At 42.6% G+C, this 19,159-nt stretch overlaps 1 long non-coding RNA gene across 1 annotated transcript in view; it reads right to left on the bottom strand.

The window, feature by feature from the left end:
* Window positions 1-8,365: 8,365 nt before the first annotated feature.
* The window catches only part of LOC105547542, a 44,499-nt gene continuing 33,705 nt past the window's right edge, over window positions 8,366-19,159 (bottom strand). The window contains exon 2 of the long non-coding RNA XR_001007235.1: window positions 8,366-8,788. This is a non-coding gene — a long non-coding RNA (uncharacterized LOC105547542). The remainder of the gene's footprint in view (window positions 8,789-19,159) is intronic.

The raw sequence follows: 19,159 nt of genomic DNA on the forward strand, positions 1-19,159 counted from the left end.
TGTTCCATGTACAGAGCACAGGCAGAGTTGATTTAGCCTAGTTCTTAAGGGCCCTGGGACTTTGGAAATACTAAATGAGCATTGGCTTCAACTTAAAGTCACCACCTGCACTAGTCCCTAACAAGAGAGTCAGCCTGTCCTTTGAAGCTTTGAAGCCAGGCCTTGACTTCTCCTCTCTAGCTAAGAAGGTCCTAGATGGCATCTTTTCACAATGGAAAGCTGTTTTGTCTACATTGAAAATCTGTTGCTTAGAACTGCCACCTTCATCAGTAATCCTAGCTGGATCTTTTGGATAATTTGCTGCAGCTTCTACATCAGCACTTGCTACTTCACCTTGCACTTTTATGTTATGAAGATGGCTTCTTTCCTTAATCCTCGTGAACCAACATTTGCTAGCTTCCAACTTTTCTTCTGCAGCTTCCTCACCTCCTTCAGGCTTCTAACTCTAGAATTAAAGAGAATTGGGGCCTTCCTCTGGATTAGGCTTTGGCTTAAGGGAATATTTTGCCTTGTTTGATCTATCCAGGTCACAAAACTTTCTCCACACCAGCAATAAGGCTGTTTCATTTTCTTATCATATGTGTGTTCACTGAAGTAGCACTTTAAATTTCCTTCAACGACTTTTTCTCTGCACTTACAATTTGGCTAACCATTTGGTGCAAGAGGCCTCACTTTCAGCCTATCTCAGTTTTAGACAGGCCTTCTTCACTAAGCTTCATCATTTCTAGCTTTGATTTAAAGTGAGAATTATGGGACTCTTCCTTTTATTTGAGCATTTAGAGACCATTGTAGGATTTAATTGGCCTAGTTTTACTATTCCTTTGTCTCAGGGAATCAGGAGGCCTGAGGAGAAAGAAAGAGATGGGGGAATGGCCAGTCTGTGAAACAATCAGAACACACACTACGTGTATTGATTAGATTCGCCATCTTATACGGGTGCAGTTTGTGGTGCCTCCAAAACAATTATAACAGTGACTTCAAAGATCATTGATTACAGGTCACCATAACAGATATAAAAATGAAAAGGTTTGAAACATTGTGAGAATTACCAAGTGCCAAGTGTGGTGCAAAATGAGCATATGCTGTTGGGAAAATGGTGCTAATCAATAGACTTGCTTGATGCAGGGTTGCCTCAAAATAAGCCTCCATAAAAAATGCAGTATCTACAAAGTGCAATAAAGCAGGGTATCTCTGTACTTATCCAGTATTAAATTCTGTTGTCACTTCTTTCTTTCCTTGACTGTCAGTCAGGCCAGAGCCAGATTTTGGATTCCTGCATGTGCAGGCTGCTCAGTGTCCATGCTTGTCAGGGGTGTTGGCATTGGAATCAGAGCCAGTATCTGCTCTGCCCTAGCTCACGGGCTTCCTCTGGCAGAGCACAGGGACCAGGGCTCCAGCTTAGGCTGCAGGTCAGGAACAAGTTAGTTCCGAATGAAGGCAGGAACTGTGTTTCATTTTGGTTTTGTTTTGTTTTGTTATGATTTCCTTCCTTCTCTTTCCTGGTGAGGCTTTATCTTACCTGTCCTTGGCCAGTCCTTCCCCAAATCTTTCTGGTAATGAGCTTTGTTAGCTCAATTAAATTATGCCACATTCCCACAAAAGTTTTGTGAGTCAAAAAGGATTGGCTCCAAGCATCCAATTGCCAAGCCTCACATGGCCCCCAGAGTATCAGGTGACCTACATCCTTCCTGCATTTCTGAAAAGTCATCAGTTAAAATAACTCTGGAGTGGCAGAAAGACTGGGCAGCTGGTATAGCCCTTTGCAAAGGTGAAAGTCCTAAAATCACACGTGAGAGCTGGTCAAGGTGTCCCCAAGAGCTGGTCAAGCACAAACTAGACCAAGGACGTCTGCACATGAGAAAAGCTCCACTTAGAAAACAAGGAATAAAAACAGCCCGGGAGAATAAGGTATATATGTGGCTCACGTTACATTTCCCTTGGACAGCACCACTCTTGTGGCAGACTTGCCAGGTGCCAAGCTCTCTCCCGTCCCTTCCCTGTGCGTTTCATGAGCTGTTTCGCATGGGCACATCCTCCTCTTTACTCTCTGGCACAGCCAATCCTGCAGCTTCCCAAAAGTCCAGCCCAGTCTTCTCCATTCAAGCCAAATTGAGTCCTGCCAAGCTGTGTTCTCTGATAACTCACTCACGTCTGGGGACCAATGTATATCTCCTAGATGTGACCCTGCCTCAGGTTTATAACATCATTGAATTGGCCAAGATGAAGCTAAGAACCTTGGCTTCCACTGACCTCTTCCTCCAAAGAACCCAGATTCTGTGCAATGATAAACCAGGCAACTGATAGACACACAGCCTGGTGGCTTCTGCAGAGCCTCGTGCACTTGTAAACATTCATAATTCCAACCCTGGGCAACGGTAAAACAGCATCACATCACACAGTGCATTTCCCATTTCAAAGCCTCTGAAAATGACAGCAAGATGGTTCCCAGAGCACCCTCGGAGCCCGTCTCCCAGAGACCACAACAACTGGTTACCAGAAATAACACAGATTATGTCTCTCGTTCCCACAACTTATGATACCAGCACACAGATATCAGATGTGTAACAGCCTGACCCACAGCTTCCTTACAATATAAACACATCATCTCAACCTTGTTTCTTTTCTTGGACTGGTGTCTGATGGGGAGGACCTACACTTCCACCACCAATAGAGAGGATTCGTTTTCTGCTCCTTTTTTTGGTCTGTGATGTTACTTATTTCTTAATTAGCATTTGTGCTGACATTTCTCCTGCTATCTTAGAGCATAGAAATGACTTATTTAGGGAAAGCTTAAAAAGGTATTCATTCAGCCTTTCTTTCCCCAGTGGGAAATGTGATAGAGGAGAAAAACAATCGGATGCCCTTCACTCACTCAAAATCTTCAAGAATTTAAACCGTCTCCACCAGCCTGAAAAGTACACAACAGTAAGGGGCATGGTAAGGACGAAAACAGATCTAAATACATACGACACCGTACAGAGGGGATGAGGGGTCTGTAGGGCAGATACACACAGATACTCAAATATAGACTCAAACATAAATAGATACTTCGTTTAAATACATTCAGCAAACAGACATAGGTGGAATTACGGATACCACTATTTGAAACTCACAGTGGCACCAAGGCTCTGACCACCATCGCTACCTTTCCCATCCAAGAGCTGCTTCAGGTGGAGAGAGGCAAGGCAGAGAAAACTGATCATGATGACGCAGCTGCTGCTGGTGATGCTTGTTATGAACACACCAAATCCTGTGCTGAGTGCCTGGCATTAATGGTTCATTTAACCCCACCATTCTTGTGAGTTGGGTGTGATGCCAGGTGGACAAATGAACGTAGGAAGGTACAAAGGGGCCATGTAATATGCCCAAGGTCAATGACAGGGCTGAGATCTAGACCCAGCTTCATTCAGCTCACAGCATATATGCTGACCATGGAGTGCAGTCAGCCCTCCAAATCTGTGGGGTCAGCATCCCTGGATTCAACCGTGAATCAGAAATATTACCAAAAAAAAAAAAAAAAAAAGATGATTGCATCTGTACTGAACATGTACAGACTTTTTTCTTGTCATTATTCCCTAAACAATGTAATACGACAACTATTTACATAGTGTTAGGTATTATCCGTAGTCTAGAGATGATTTAAAGCATACGGGAGTATGTGGATAGGCTGTATGCAAACGAGGACTTGAACATCTGTGGATTTTGGTATCCACGGAGTTGAGGGTGGGAGGTCCTAGAAACAATCCTGTTTGGATACAGAGGGATGACTATATATTTCCTTTCTAGAGAAAACCAAGAAGGAAATGACCCATTTGTTCATTCATTCATTCACGCATTTCCTTTGCAAGTATTCATTGAATGTACAATGGAGGAGACTCCCTATTTGTCCCTGATAAAATACTAACTGTACAGCCCTTTGTGGGCCTTCTTGGAAAACAAAGTGGTCAGTGATGATTCCTACGCCCAGTCAACCCCGCACACCCACACCCCTAGAGAAACTCAGAACCCTCCAGCCTCCTTTTCTTGTCTCTAGAATTAAAGAGCTACCTGCTTCTGCAAAAGACTATTTGCTGTCTGGACAGCAGCAGGATATTGGGGTAACCAAGGTAGGTTTTAATCAAGCACAAAGCCAATTTTCCTCTGCAGAGAATAACACAAAAACTCCAAATCGTTGAGCAAGGATGTGGTAAAAACCTTAATAATAAGAACTGACATTTGTTGAAGATTTACTTTTTGTCAGGCACTGAGCGTATTTAATTTTCAGAACTCTATACAATAGGGACTGTCATTATTGCCTGTTTTACAGCTGAGGAAATTAGGGCTTAGAGCGTTAACCTGTCTGGGTCACACAAACAAATGCCAGTGTTTGCGTGTAGGTCTTTCTGATTGAATCCACGCTCAGCATCAATGCTAGACACACATTCCCAAAGTCTGAAGTGCTGCACAGAGAGGCCGAAGCGATAACGGCCCCATGAAACACCAGTCATGGAATGGCGCTATTAGTTCTTTTTTTTTTAATTATACTTTAAGTTCTGGGATACATGTGCAGACCATGCAGGTTTGACAAATGGGATCTAATTAAACCAAAGAGCTTCTGCACAGCAAAAGAAACTATCATCAGAGTGAACAGGCAACCTACAGAATGGGAAAAACATTTTGCAATCTGTCCATTTGACAAAGGCCTAATATCCAGAATCTACAAGGAACTTAAATTTACAAGAAAAAAAATGAACAACCCCATCAAAAAGTGGGCGAAGGATATGAACAGACACTTCTCAAAAGAAGACATTTATACGGCCAATAAATATATGAAAAAAAAGCTCATCCTCACTGGTCATGAGAGAAATGCAAATCAAAACCACAATGAGATACCATCTCATGCCAGTTAGAACGGCGATCATTAAAAAGTCCGGAAACAACAGATGCTGGAGAGGATGTGGAGAAATAGGAACACTTTTACACTGTTGGTAGGAGTGTAAATTGGCTCTATTATTTTTAAGCCACAGGCTGTGACCCGCTGACTTCAATGCATATTAAATGCCTGGAATATTTAGAACTATAAAAAAATTAGTGCAAAATTTTCAGCCTATTAAGATTTATCTTAACAAGGCGAACCTAGAGTCCTCAACAAAAACTCATTTATGTTGTTTCCATAGTAAATATTATTTTCTGCTACAAAGGGCTTCCCCAGAAAAGAGAAGGCGCATAGTCATGTCAACACCCTCCCCGATGCAGTGGCTCACCTCCCTGATCCATTCCAGAAGACTGAAGGCCACTTCCTGGGTGGTCCAGGTTTTGAAAGGAGAGGATGGGGAGGGGGACTCAGGCTGGGGTTAAATCCTGAGGTGGCACCAAGAGAGACTGAATTTCAAATGTCACCTGTAGGAGATGTCCCCAGTTAGAGAAAGGGGACAGTGTGAGGCTGGTGTCTGCATCGTTTCCCTTGTGCAATATCTAAATGCATTAGATGAGAGGAGCTTTTGAGAAAACGCTTCAGTTCATGATTTTGTACACCATGCCCCTGACACTGTCTGTTAAGCTTTGAGGAGAAAGACAGGCAAGAGGGAAATTCTCAAAAACATTAGCTGCGGCTGCTGCCTGCTGTTTCGCAGCTGCAAAGGAACACACATTGGCTGTGTGCCTGGCAGACTCGGCCCTGGGATACGGGTTTGGAGTGTCAATTCTTGGAAATCCTGCTCCAAGAAGCCACGAGTTCAATAGGAACTTTGCTCACCCTTCACCCTGAAGCCAGGCTCCTCTGGGCGTGGAAAGAATCTGTCTCTCAGTCCTGAGGCAGACAGCATTAACCTCCTGTGTCATCAGAAACATATTTAGGAGACGGGTTGGAGAGGGAGACAGTGTGGAGGGAACCAAGGGGTGGAACCACAGCTTATGGCCAGGCCCCTTCTTCATCAGTAGGAGACTAGCGACTGCAGGTGAAACCACAAGGGAGAAGGAAAGTCTGCTTTCTCTAGAGCTCATTCTGTGCACCTTGCCTTCCCATTCTGCGCTTCACGCCCATTGAGGATTTATGCTCAGAAAACTGGAAGAGGAGGGAAGAGAGGTGTCTTAGTCTGTCTGTGCTGCTGTAATAAAATACCCGAGACGGGTAATGTTTGAAAAACACGAGTCTCTTTCTCACAGTTCTGGAGGCTGGGAAGTCCCAGACCCAGGCGCTGCAGGCTCCCTGTCTGCAAGGCTGCTTCCAGGGGGCCTCCAACCTGTGTCCTTGCAGGCAATGGGGTGAACACCATGGGAAGCCTCTAGAAGGCCTTCCTCCCATTTACCAGGGCTTGAGCTTAGGACTCAGTCACGCCCTAAGGACCCACTTTTTTTTTTTTTTTTTTGAGATAGGGTTTCATTTTGTCGCCCAGGCTGGAATGTAGTGGTGCCAACACAACTCACTGCAGCCTCGACCTCCTGGGCTCAAGTGATCCTCCCACCTCAGCCCCCCAAGTAACTAAGACTATAGGTGCTGACACCATGCCTAGCCAATTTTTTTTTTTTTTAAGACAGGGGTCTCACTGTGTTGCCCAGGCTGGTCTCAAACTCCTGAGGTCAAGTGATCCTCCTACCCTGGCCTCCCAAAGTGCTGGGTCTTAATACCATTCCATTTGCGAGTTTCAGGGTACGAGTTTCACTGAGACGGTAGCAAGAGGTGAAGCCCCATCCCGCTGGTCTGCACCGTGAGCTGGCCGTCCCTCCCTGTGTGTGCGGGAAAAGCAGCTCTGGCCTTGGCCTGCACTGGGAATGTGAGCGGGAGAGGCGCGCTCATCCATCCAAGCCACTTTTCCCGCGAGCACGAGGGGAGCCGGGGCCTGGGCCACCGCGGAAAGGTGCTCCTGCCTTCCGGGGACGCGGTCAGGGAACCCAGCCGGGGTGCTCTCTGCGCTGTGGGTGTCGGGTTCTGCAGGGGCCAACTGGGCAAAATGAGCAGGATCTCCCGGCCCCACCCTCGTGGGCTCCGCCTGCCCCAGCAGCCACCCTGCCATCCTCCCTGCGAGACAGGTGACTTTCCTCTCGGATGCGGCGCATCTGTCGTCGGTCTAACGGGCCCAGTCCCCAGTGACACAGCCCCAACCAAAGACACGAAGGCGAAGGCACAAGCTTCGACCAAGCTCAGTTTGCCCATCTGGTGCCCACCTGGCTTGTATTTGGTGACTTGGAGGAGAGGAAGGTCGTTTAGCCATTTTATCGTAGCTCTCTGAGCTTCCCAAGGGTCCTCCTCGCCTCTCAGAGGGCAAAGCATTGCTCTGCTTAGGCCGACTTCACTGTCTTCCCCTTCCAACAGGCCGCTAAAAATGGCCTGCGAGTGTGGACGGCTCTGACGTTGCAAAACCGCGCAGGAAACAAGCGTCTCAGGTGGAGGCGGAGGCCCAGGCCCTTCCCAGCCAGAGCAGGCAGCCCTGCAAGGGCTGTTGCTTCGTATTTAAATTCTTGTTTTTTTATCCTATTACGAGGTCCTCTCTGGGATTTTAGGAATGTGAAGACGTGCCAGGAGTGACACCGAGCACGGAGCGGTCAGGCTGGCCGGAGGCGGAGCGCTCAGGGACACGTCGCCCACGCCGAGCGCGCCTGGGCCTTGGAACAGAGTCTGGGAGGGGTGAGGGCGAGGCTGGGGTGGCTGGAGAGAGCTGGCTGCGGGCTGGGCAGAGAAAGAGGCTTTGAGACTCCCGATCAACTTTATAATGCAGGGGAAAGTCAGCCTTTTAAATGAGGTTAAGTACCCTGAGAGTGATGGTAAATAGAACAGGCAGCTCTTTAAGTGGAAATAAAGTGCTTTCGGTACCGTCATAAAGCTGCAAAACGCAGCTTAGCTGGGAGAAGTGGATTTCACGTGGGAGAGAGAGCAAATTAGAATGCAGGCTCAAGAGCGATTTAAGAGGGCCCCTTCAACCAGGGAAAGAAAGGGAGAGGGAGAAGGGAGGAGAGAGAGAGAGTCTGACTGATTGATTATGGCCAACTGTGAGAAGCGGAATTCCACACTGAGGTCTGACAGCACCCTAATAAGCACTCCTGCTCTCCCCCCACCATGTGCCCACCCCACCTCTTGCAGCCAAGCAATGCAACATCAATAGGAAAACAATCTGACTTCAGTGCAATTTTCCACACATTTAAAGATGCTTTGCATATTTTTTTTTCTAAAATCTCCCATGAGGCTCTACAGTATGTTTCTGAATTCTTTTTAACCTCTCAACTTGTCAAAAGAGCATTTCAAACCCTAGATCTCAGGGGTCCCTGCCAGGCATTTTCAAGTATGATTTTTTTTCGGGGGGAGGGACATCAACAAGTTAAAACCGAATTGAGCAACAAAGTAAGTGTCATTTTGTGTTTTCTTTGGTTAAGACAAACAATAAAAGCTGGCTTGATGTGTTAACAACATTCCCGGTTTACTTGGTCAAAACCCAAACCCCAAAGAGGCTGAACTGAAGTTACATCCCATCTCCTGCTGCAGCGAGGTGACGTGCGTTATCAGTTTTGTCTTCCATGTCTTCCTCATCCTGCTGTTTGCTCCACGGCTCTTGACAGGATGGAGACGAGGGAAGAACTTCCACATCCACATTCAAAACGTCTGCCAGAATTCCCTCAGGCAAGTAAGAGATGGTTTCTCTTCAAGAGCTTTGCATGTTGATGAGACAATGAGTCAGGAAGAGATTGAACTGCACTTGCTTGAATGTAAAGCTGCTTGAGATTTTCACATTGGAGTCTGGTACCCTTTCTATAGAAAAAGTCACTGGCTTGTCACTACTCAGAGCATGAATTTCCATGTTACTAGAGTTTCTTTGATCTTCAGAGAGAAAGTGTGAAATAGTTAAAGGCTTAAAAGTGGCCAGAAAATTCATAAACATGCATTCAAAAATAATTTCGTTCCGTTCTAAAATTAGAAATGGAAAACGTCAAGGGAATCAAAACAAGTTGTTAAAATCAGTATTCATGTTGGATCAAATCTTTGTTTGTTTCAGATTCATTTTATTGATTCTTGAAAAGCCCTGGGAGGAGGTGACTCATACTGTTCCCCCTGAACATAGTGGCAAACCATGTCCCTGAGAAAGGATGACTCTCCCAAAATACATGGCATGCAGCGGGGCAGGGGCCTGGGCCTCAGAGCCTTTTCCCTTGTCGGAATGCAAACTTCCATTCTGGGAATGTAAATTGTGTGGATGATAATATCATGCTTTGGCTGTTGGAAGAAGCATTCAGGAAACGTGCCTTAGGCATATTCAGTTTGTTGAAAAACTAAGAATGTCACATATACAGTTTGGCCACCTACTTCACAGTGGTAACTTAATATAGCATTGTTATTTTTCTATACAGCCAGAATGCTAAATTTGATAGTTGAATAGTTATTGGATTTGTTTCAGAAGGAAACGTCTAGATTCTCTGCTGAACAGCTCTCTAAAGGAACAACAGAAGCAGAATATTTTTCTAGAAGGCATAGAATTTGGCTAGGGCACTTAAAAAAATCTATTAATAGATCCTCATACCAGAGATTCAATAACATACTAGTGTCCTGAGCAAATTATACAAGGCACTGTGCTTGGCCCACCCTTCTGCCCCACTGGGCCTGGGTTAACAGCCCAGCATGTCTAGGCTGGGCACTGGCATTCCAGATGCGCTTTTTTCTCATGTACACACACTTAGAGTTTACACGTACATGTTCTTCTTTGTGTGTTCGCTATATTTGATAGCAATCTATCTTTTTCCTTAAATGGATGAAATACAATTATTTAACGTATCTTTTTCCTTAAGTGGATGGAATATAATGTATTTAACAACTCTTCTTATTGTTTCTAATCCAATGGCCAAAAACCCAAACAAACGAGCCCTGATTTGAATTTGCAATTTCCTGAGACTGGACATTTTTATGTATGTTTATTAGCTACCTGTATTTCATTTTCTGTAAATAGCCTATTTATTTTGTCAGTTTTTCTCTTTCATTGTTTGCATTGTTCTTACGGTTTTGTAGATGCTCATTATACATTCCGGATACTACTTATTTGTTTGCTAAAATCTCCCTATCTGTCACTTGTCTTCTCCAAATGTTTCAGAACAGCTATTCTTATGCATTTTCTTTTGCATATAAACTTGAGAATCAGTTTGACAATTCCAACTAAAAAGAGAAATCTTCTTTGGATTTTTATTGTGATTGAAATGAGTTTATATTATTTGGGAAAAATGCAATCTTTATAATATTAGGGCATCCTTTCAGGAAAATGATAGGTCTTTCTATTTATTCAAAATTATTTGTGTTCTTTAAGGTTCAACTGTAGATTTCCAATAGATAGCCTCTATTAGGTTAAGGGAATATTTTCTACTAATAAGTGAACAAGGATTTTTTCCTTAATTAGGAAAAAAATTGAATATTTTAAAATACTTTTATATCCATTGAGAGGATACATAGTTTTTCTCCTTTGTCCATGAAGGGGATAAACTATGTCAATAGATTTTCTGATATGGAACCATTCTTACATTTGAAGTATTAGCCCTGATTCTTCATCATATTTTACTTCTTTAAAATATAAAATTAAAATCAGTGAGCTAAAATTTAATTGGGATTTTCATATTTATGTTCATAATTATATGAATGTGATTTTTTTTTCTCGTACTCTTACCTAGTTTGGGATAAGGATTGTATGAACTTTACACAATGAGTTGGGACATGTTCATGTGGTTTGGCTGTGCCCCCAGCCCAATCTCATCTTGAATTGTAGCTCTCATCTTTCCCAGGTGTCATGGAAGGGACACGGTGGGAGGTAATTGAATCATGGGGGTGGGTCTTTCCTGTGCTGTTCTCGTGATGGTGAATAAGTCTCACAAGATCTAACAGTTTTATAAAGGGCAGTTCCCTGCACATATCCTCTTGCCTGCTGCCATGTAAGACGTTCCTTTGCTTTTCCTTTGTCTTCCCCCATGATTGTGAGGCCTCCCCAGCTATGTGGAACTGTGAGTCAATTAAACCTCTTTCCTTTATAAATTACCCAGTCTTGAGTATGTCTTTATTAGCAGCATGAGAGCAGACTAATACACATGTCTTAGTCCATTTCCTGTTGCTGTAACAGAATACCGCAGACTGGGTAATTTATGAAGAAAATAAGTTTATTTGGCTCATGGTTCTGAAGGCTGGTAAGTCCAAGAGTGTGATGCTGGCCTCTGGCAAGGGTCATTCCACTCCTGAGATAACAGCATTGACCCACTCATGGAGCCCCCATGACATAATTAATTCTCAAAGGCCCCTCTTCTTAATACTGTTGCAATGGCAATGAAATGTCAACATGAGTTTCAAAGGGCTCAAACATTCAAATCAAAGCAGAACATATGTCTCATTTTTTCTCACTGAAAAAACATACATAAGATCGGGAATACTTATTCCTTGCAAATTTGGTAAAACCTACCTATAACCTCTGGGCCTGGGGCTTTTTCAGGGACAGGGTAAAGTGCTTTTGAAGGGAGGATTCTCACAACAAGCTGGATATTTTGGTAGGCCTATAGGTTACTTTCTGTTATAATTCTACCCTCTGCTTCCATGATTTAAGGTGAATGCTTACCAGCTTTTAGCCGTGTTTGCTCTCAAATTTATTTACAAGTGTACCTGTATAATTACTTTATTTAATTTAACATTATATGGACCAATGGCATAATTGCCAAAAACAAGTTTTCATTTTCATGAAGACTAAGTTGAATACTTTAGGAGGACTAGATAGAATTGAGTCACTTAGATAAATGATTTGTACTTAAATGTTCTAATACAACTGGAAGCATGGGTGAAGGCAGGAATTTATATCCTTATTACTCAAAGTGTGGCCCATGCACCAATATCAGCTGGAAGCCTGTTAGAAATGCCAAATCTCAGAACCCCACCCATACCTACTGAGTCAGACTCTGCATTTTAACAAGATCCCCAAGACATTTGTGTGCACAGTAAAGTTTGAGAAGCTTTGATTTATAAGAATTCCACAATCAGATTACAGTAGTTCCCTCCCACCCCCCGCTTATCTGACGTTTCCCTTTCCTCAATTTCTATTACCCAAAGTCAACCATGGTCCAAGAATATTACATGGAAAATTCCAGAAATAAACAATTTATAAATTTTAAATTGCAGACTGTTCTAAGTGGCATGATGAATTCTCTTGCTGTCCCATTCCATCCTGCCCAGGATTTAAATCATCTTTTATCCAGCTGTAGACACTCCCCACCTGTTGGTCACCAAGTAGCCATCTTGGTTAGCAGACTGGCTGTCATGGTATCAGTATCACAGTGCCCTGTGTTCAAGTCACTCTTATTTTGGTTAATAGTGACTCCAAAGGGCAAGAGTAGTGATGCTGAGAGCTCAAATATGCAGAAGAGAAGCCATAAAGTGCTTCCTTTAAGTGAAAAGGTGAAAGTTCTCAACTTAATAAGGGGAACAAATACTATGCTTATGTTGGTAAGATCTATGATGAGAACGAACCTGCCAACTGTAAAACTGTAAAGAGAGAAAAAGAAATTTGTGCTAGTTTTGCTGTCATACCTCCAGCTGCCAAAGTTATGGCCACGGTGTTAGTAAGTATTTAGTTAAGGTGGGAAAGGCATTGAATCTATGGATGGAAGACTTCAACAAAAATGTGTTCCGACTGACAGCAATCATGTTAGGTATCTGTGGTTTCAAGCATCCCCTAGGGGACCTGGGACATATCCCGCATGGATTAGGGGGCATTACTGAACAGTGTATGTCTTAATATTTTCCCTCTGTTTCAAAAATCAAAACCCATAAATTGTCAAAAGTGAACTATAAGTGTTTACGTAAGAAAAATGAGGTAGAAATACAATCAGATGTCCAATTTTAAAGAGAAGGCATTAACCCTGCATAAAACATTGGTGAGTGAATATATGTTTCTATGGTTTCAATTAAAGTAAAAGTTTGAGATCCATAATGACTTTTTTTTAATAATTATTCACTTTAAACACTTTTTTCACTTAACCGACTGACTATAGGCCTGGACTGTGTTGGATTAGAGGGATTCTACCGTAATTTATATTTTCCTGGATTAGCATTGCTTTCATCTAAAGTCCCAAAAATGTTGACATAAAGTTGTATTCAGTTCTAACCTTTTTATAACTTCAGTTTTGGACACGTTTTCACTTCAAATGCTTTCATTTATGCCTGGTTGCTGCCGACTGTTTTGTTTTTTACTTGTTCAGAATGTCCAGAAATTTATTTAAATTATTTTTTATTTTCAAAGCACTACCATTCTGTTTGTTTATGCTTTCTTTCACTGATGTTTACTTTTATTTTTATTATTTTCTTACTTTTGCTATCTTTGCTTTTATTTTATTATTGTTTTTCTGCCTCTCTTGTTTTCTAGCACCAGGGTTGAGAGCTACAAATTTTCCTCTGACGACTGCTTTGTCCATGTCTTTCATGACGTGGTACTCTCATGGACATTCATTTCTTAATCCATAACTAATTCCAGTTATTTAGTTTTTCTTTTCTTTTTTATCTTAAAGCGTGTTTTAAAATCTTGAAATAGAACCATTTTGCCAGGCTTTTGATATTAATGCTTACTTTTTCTGCTGTCTGTTCAGAAAATGTGGCTTATCTGATTTTTTCATTTTGGAATTTCTTAAGCTGTTCTCTGTGTTCTACCTCAGCAACAATTTTTGTGGATGTTCTGTTTGTGTTCGAAAAGAGGGTATGGTCTTTGTTGACATAAGAGAAATGTGTCTGTGTGTATAGATTTATATACATTTATAGTTAAGTTTGTTAATTATGCTATTGCACTCTTCTACATCTTTTGTTTGTTTGTTTGTTTGTTTTTGTCTCCCATGTCAAACTGCTCATCCAGCAGTTATTCCACTCCACTTCTATTTGCCCATACACCCTGAGTTTTTTTTCAGGGGTAGCAATATGCCCATGCTAGGAGACAAATGATGATTAAATCTAAGCCAGCATTTCCTGACAGAGGACTTCCTGACATTTTGCTCCTGCATAGGATGCTGATGATGTAAGAGCATAAGATCTAGAGCTGTGGCAGCCATCTTGTGATCATTAGGCACGTTTACTCGTTTTCAAGTGTATTTGCTTACCACTTCTGGTGTAACCTTCATGTTTCCTTTGTATTTATTTTTGTTTTGCTCATGCACATTTCTTTTTTTTTTTTTTTTTTTTTGAGACGGAGTCTCGCTCTGTCGCCCAGGCTGGAGTGCAGTGGCCGGATCTCAGCTCACTGCAGGCTCCACCTCCCGGGTTTATGCCATTCTCCTGCCTCAGCCTCCCGAATAGCTGGGACTACAGGCGCCCACCACCTCGCCTGGCTAGTTTTTTGTATTTTTTAGTAGAGACGGGGTTTCACCGTGCTAGCCAGGTTGGTCTTGATCTCCTGACCTCATGATCCACCTGTCTCGGCCTCCCAAAGTGCTGGGATTACAGGCTTGAGCCACAGTGCCCGGCCCATGCACATTTCTTAAAAAAAAAAAAAAAAAAATCTAAGGTAGACAGTCCAGCAGTGGTACATTTTCTGAGTCCTTGGTGCCTAATGATGTCTATTGTTTGTCTGCTATAGTTTTGCATTTCACTGACCTTTAGCCTGATCTCCCCAAACCCTCCTGCCTCACATTGTCTTCTCCTGTATTCATTTTGCTCTGGCTTTATTTTTCATGGGAGCTGATCCTGTTTGTGCTCTGTCTTTCAGAAACTGTTCAAGATCTCTCTTACCCCATGGCACTCTTTTGTTTTCCTGCATCACTAAGGATTTTATTCTTTTAAAATTTTCTTGTCATTTTTGTGGGAATTGCGGCTGAAATGATGGTAGATACATGAGTTCAGTCAGTCATCATAATTCTATATAAAACTTTTTTTAACAGAAAAACCAATAATTCACTCTTTAGAAATGTATAGAGCAATAACAGTTTTCAAGTGATTCCATTTGGGCTTAGGAACAGGCTGATTCCTGTTCTGTGGGTTTTTTCCTCCCCTGGCTATGTTTTATGTTTTATGTTGGACCCTTTTCTAGTATCATTTAAAATATGCGCTTTCTTCTAAGCAGATCCCCAGCCTAAACGGAGAGCAAAGCACAAATATACATCACACCGGAGACAGGTCAGGCTTGGCATCCAGTAGCTCTTCAATTTCAGTTTGCCCTGCCATCCAAAGAGGGCATCCTTAAGGCTGGGCGCGGTGGCTCATGCCTGTAATTCCAACACTTTGGGAGGCGAGGTGGGCAGATCACCTGAGGCCAGGAGTTTGAGACCAGACTCACCAACATGATGAAACCCCATCTCTACTAAAAATACACAACGAGGCAGGAGAATCACTCGAACTGGGAGGTGGAAGTTGCAATTAGCTGAGATGGCGCCACTGCACTATAGCCTGGGCGGCAGAGCAAGACTCTGTTTCAGAAACAAAGCAAAACACCACCACAAAACACATACAAAGTGGGCACCCTTTATTCCGATGAGCAACCTTGCCCCAATTTCAGGTAATATTTTCCTCAAATAAAACTGTGGTCTCCCAGGTACAGACCAGGTAGCTCTTGTTTAAAGTGGAGAATTTACCAAAAGTAAGTGATAGAACCAGGGGCCCTTGTACCTGTGGCCCAGGCCCCATGGGAACTGAGATCTGTTTATGGGCTTTCAGCAGAAAGCCCCAGATTCTAAGGGGTCAGGGTGCTAAGGTGGCCTGGATAAGTGGATTGGGGGTTTGGAGCCAATGTCCACTCTCCATGTGTGCCACAGGGCAAGCTATTGAGACTCTGCAGACTGCATGTCCTTAACCATGAGATGGTGAAATAGCCACGTCTGCTTCATGGTTCCGCTGTAATGAGTAAATCACATGCATGGTGCTCAGGGCCAGGACTGGCACTCTGTCAGCACTCTGTAGGCTGCAACCACTGCTGTCACTGCAACCCCTGAGGTGCCCATCCTCACCACCAGCTGCACATTCCAGGGTGAAGTTTGGATGCTTGCGTCATCAGGAGTCACCAGGAACAGCCTGAGTACTGATGTAAACATAGATCTTAAAATGCTGCTGTCTACAGATACAAAAAAATAACAGACACCAGGTCAAACTAGGCAATGCGGTGTGTGTGTTCATGCTTTACGTGTGTGCAGTCAGTGAAGTGCTGCATAGTGACGTCTGGGTCAACACTGGACCACATAGACACCAGTGGTCCCTTAGGTTACAGTGCAGCTGAAAAATTCCTGTTGCCTAGTGACCAACCCGTTGCTGACGCAAATCTGTGATGAGTAGAAGAAACAAACCAAGCAAACCATCGTGATTGTGTTTCTGAAAAGAGGGACATCTCCTCAAGAAGAGCCTTAGGCAGGTCCCGCAGGAGGGATTCCAGAAGAAGGCATTCTTATCACAGATGACAGTTCCATGCGTGTTCCCATCCCTGAAGATAGGAAGGGATAAGAAGTGGAGGTGGAAGACAGTGATACGGATGATCCTGACCTTGTGGAGGCCTCAGCTAATGTATGTGTTTGCATCTTGGTTTGTTTTTTTTTTTTTTAACAAAACAATCCAAAAGTTTAAAAAATTAAACATTTTAAAATAGGAAAAAGCTCATAGAATAGGGATAGAAAGAAAATATTTTTGTCCAGCTATACAATGTGTTTGTGTCTTACGCAAAGAATTATTACAAAAGAGTAAAAATGTTTTTTAAAAAAATTTAAGGTTAGATAGTAAAAATGTTATAGTAGGCTAAGGATAATTATTAAAGAAAGAAAACTTTTAATAAACTTAGTGTGGTCTAAGTGTACAGTATTTATAACGTCTACGTGAGTATACAGTAATGTCCTAGGCCTTCACATTCACTCCGCACTCACTGACTCACCCAGAGCAACTTCCAGCTCTGCTAGCTCCATTCATGGTGAGTGTCCTATACAGGTGGACCATTTTTTATTTTTTAGACTATATTTTTACTGTACTTTTCTATGTTTATATTGTTTTGATATACAAATACTTGCTATTGTATTACAGTTGCCTACAATTTTCAATACAGCAACATGCTGAACAAGTTTACAGTTTAGGAGCAATAGGCGATATCAGACAGCCTAAGTGTGTAGGCAGCTAGGTTTGTGTGAGTACACTATGACGTTCGCACAAGGACACAATCAACTAATGATGCATTTCTTAGGCAGACCCACTTTGTTAGGCAATGCATGACTATATATGCTTATATGAGTGTGTGCATGTGCATGTTTGTGGGTATGTATGTGGATGTATATAAATGTGGATATATATACATGTGTATGTTCGTGTTTTACATGTATATGTGCTTGTGTGTGTATATACATGAATGGTATATATCTTTGTGGATGTAAGTATGTAAGGCTATATGCAAATGTGCATAATTGTGTGTGTTTATATATGTTTTGGGGGATAACACATCATGTCAGAGTGTAAATCTATGCATCTCATTCCTTCAGCCCTACCTAGGTCTCACAAAGTTTCTCAGTTTACAAAAATCATTGTCAGATACAACTATGCTGATACTCATTCATGCAGTGTCCAAAGGGATGTTCTAACTGTCTTTATAGCATTTGCATTAGCATAAATATTACATTAGTGGGACCGTTTAGAATGGGCTTCTCTCTCAAGAGACTCTGCAACACAATTCTTGAAACACTCAAGTCTGACAAATGTGGATCACATCTAAATAAAATATTGAGACAACTCAGTTAAGTGACTGACAGCCAGAGGGGGAGCGAGGCATAGTTAATCATTTCTTCTTAAAGAAAAAATGTATTTCTAAAATATTTGTGGATCCGTTTCCTAAATTGCTTTGTAATCTGTAGAGGCGATTGCCCTTTAAACATCTTCCATAATATTAGTGTCCTTTTAAAGTTATAATCAATTTTCTTTCCATCCATTTCATCCATTTTCCAAGTTGGCATGAGTTATAGACTCTTCCCTGAGCTCTTCTTTCCTCCAAAATTATTGTAAAATCCAATTATGGCCTAATATTCAGTACTCTCTGGAATTGGAGGAGCTGCCTATAGAAAGTCAGACAGAAATGTGAGTACTGCATTTATTATCTGTTTATCAGCAAAGGAGGCATATTTTCATTGTAAGTGGAACCAAGATCATCATACAAAAAAAGCAGGTCTACATGCAATGCCATCGTCTTGTCAGTATTTTAACGAAACTGTACACCTGGTATGCAGATATGTAGCTAATGCCAGGAGAAGGTTCCAAGTCTATCATGACCTGTCTGTGCTCACTTGCAAAGAACAGAACTCACTCGAGCCACTTCAAGTGGTCAAGGATGTACGGCAGGGTATTAAAAGGAGTTCAAGACCAGCCTGGCCAAATGGTGAAACCCTGTCTGTACTAAAAATACAAAAATGTTAGTGGGCATGATGGTGCTCACCTGCAATCCCAGCTACTCAGGAGGCTGAGGCAGGAGAATCACTTGAACCCAGGCGGCGGAGGTTGAAGTGAGCCGAAATTGTGCCACTGTACTCCAGCCTAGTGACAGAGTGAGACTCCATCTAAAAAAAAAAAAAAAAAAGCAGCTACTGGCACTGGGCACCGGCCATGTGCCGGGAGATCTTGTAAATACCTCATAGGCAATAGTGCCCATCCAGTCTCACAACATCCCATGCAGTAGATCCTACTGTGCTTGCCATCTTACGGAGGAGGAGGTTAAGGCACCAGAGGAGAGGCAAACACCAGCCTGACCTCAGAACTCACCCTGTGAACTAGGAACCAGGACCACAGCACAGGGCTGTGAGTAGGACCAAGCTCGCTCTTCACTTTTTCTATGTTCCTGGTTCTTTCTGCTCAGGCAGTGCCTTCCAAACCTCTTCGTTCCTTTCAGGGCTTTCCTAAGCCCTTCAGCATCGAGTCCAGTTACACATTTATTTTCCTGTGACCTCGGATCTCTTAAGTTAACGGGATATAGTCATATATGTCAAAATACCCCCTATTATGATATGGAGTTTTTCACAATTTTGAAGCTCTTCTTTTGATTTTGAAAGCAAGTTCTGTATTTTCATCACAATGAGATGTGTCCCTATAAAACTTTGCATAAATGCCATTTACATATTCTCTCTCTTATACACACACTCACACATACCACACACACACACTACACACACACCACACACACCACACACACACACCACACACACACCACACACACACACCATACACACACACTACACACACACCACACAC

Source organism: Mandrillus leucophaeus, unplaced genomic scaffold (assembly GCF_000951045.1).
Source record: "Mandrillus leucophaeus isolate KB7577 unplaced genomic scaffold, Mleu.le_1.0 Scaffold391, whole genome shotgun sequence".
NCBI classification, from domain to species: Eukaryota; Metazoa; Chordata; class Mammalia; order Primates; family Cercopithecidae; genus Mandrillus; species Mandrillus leucophaeus.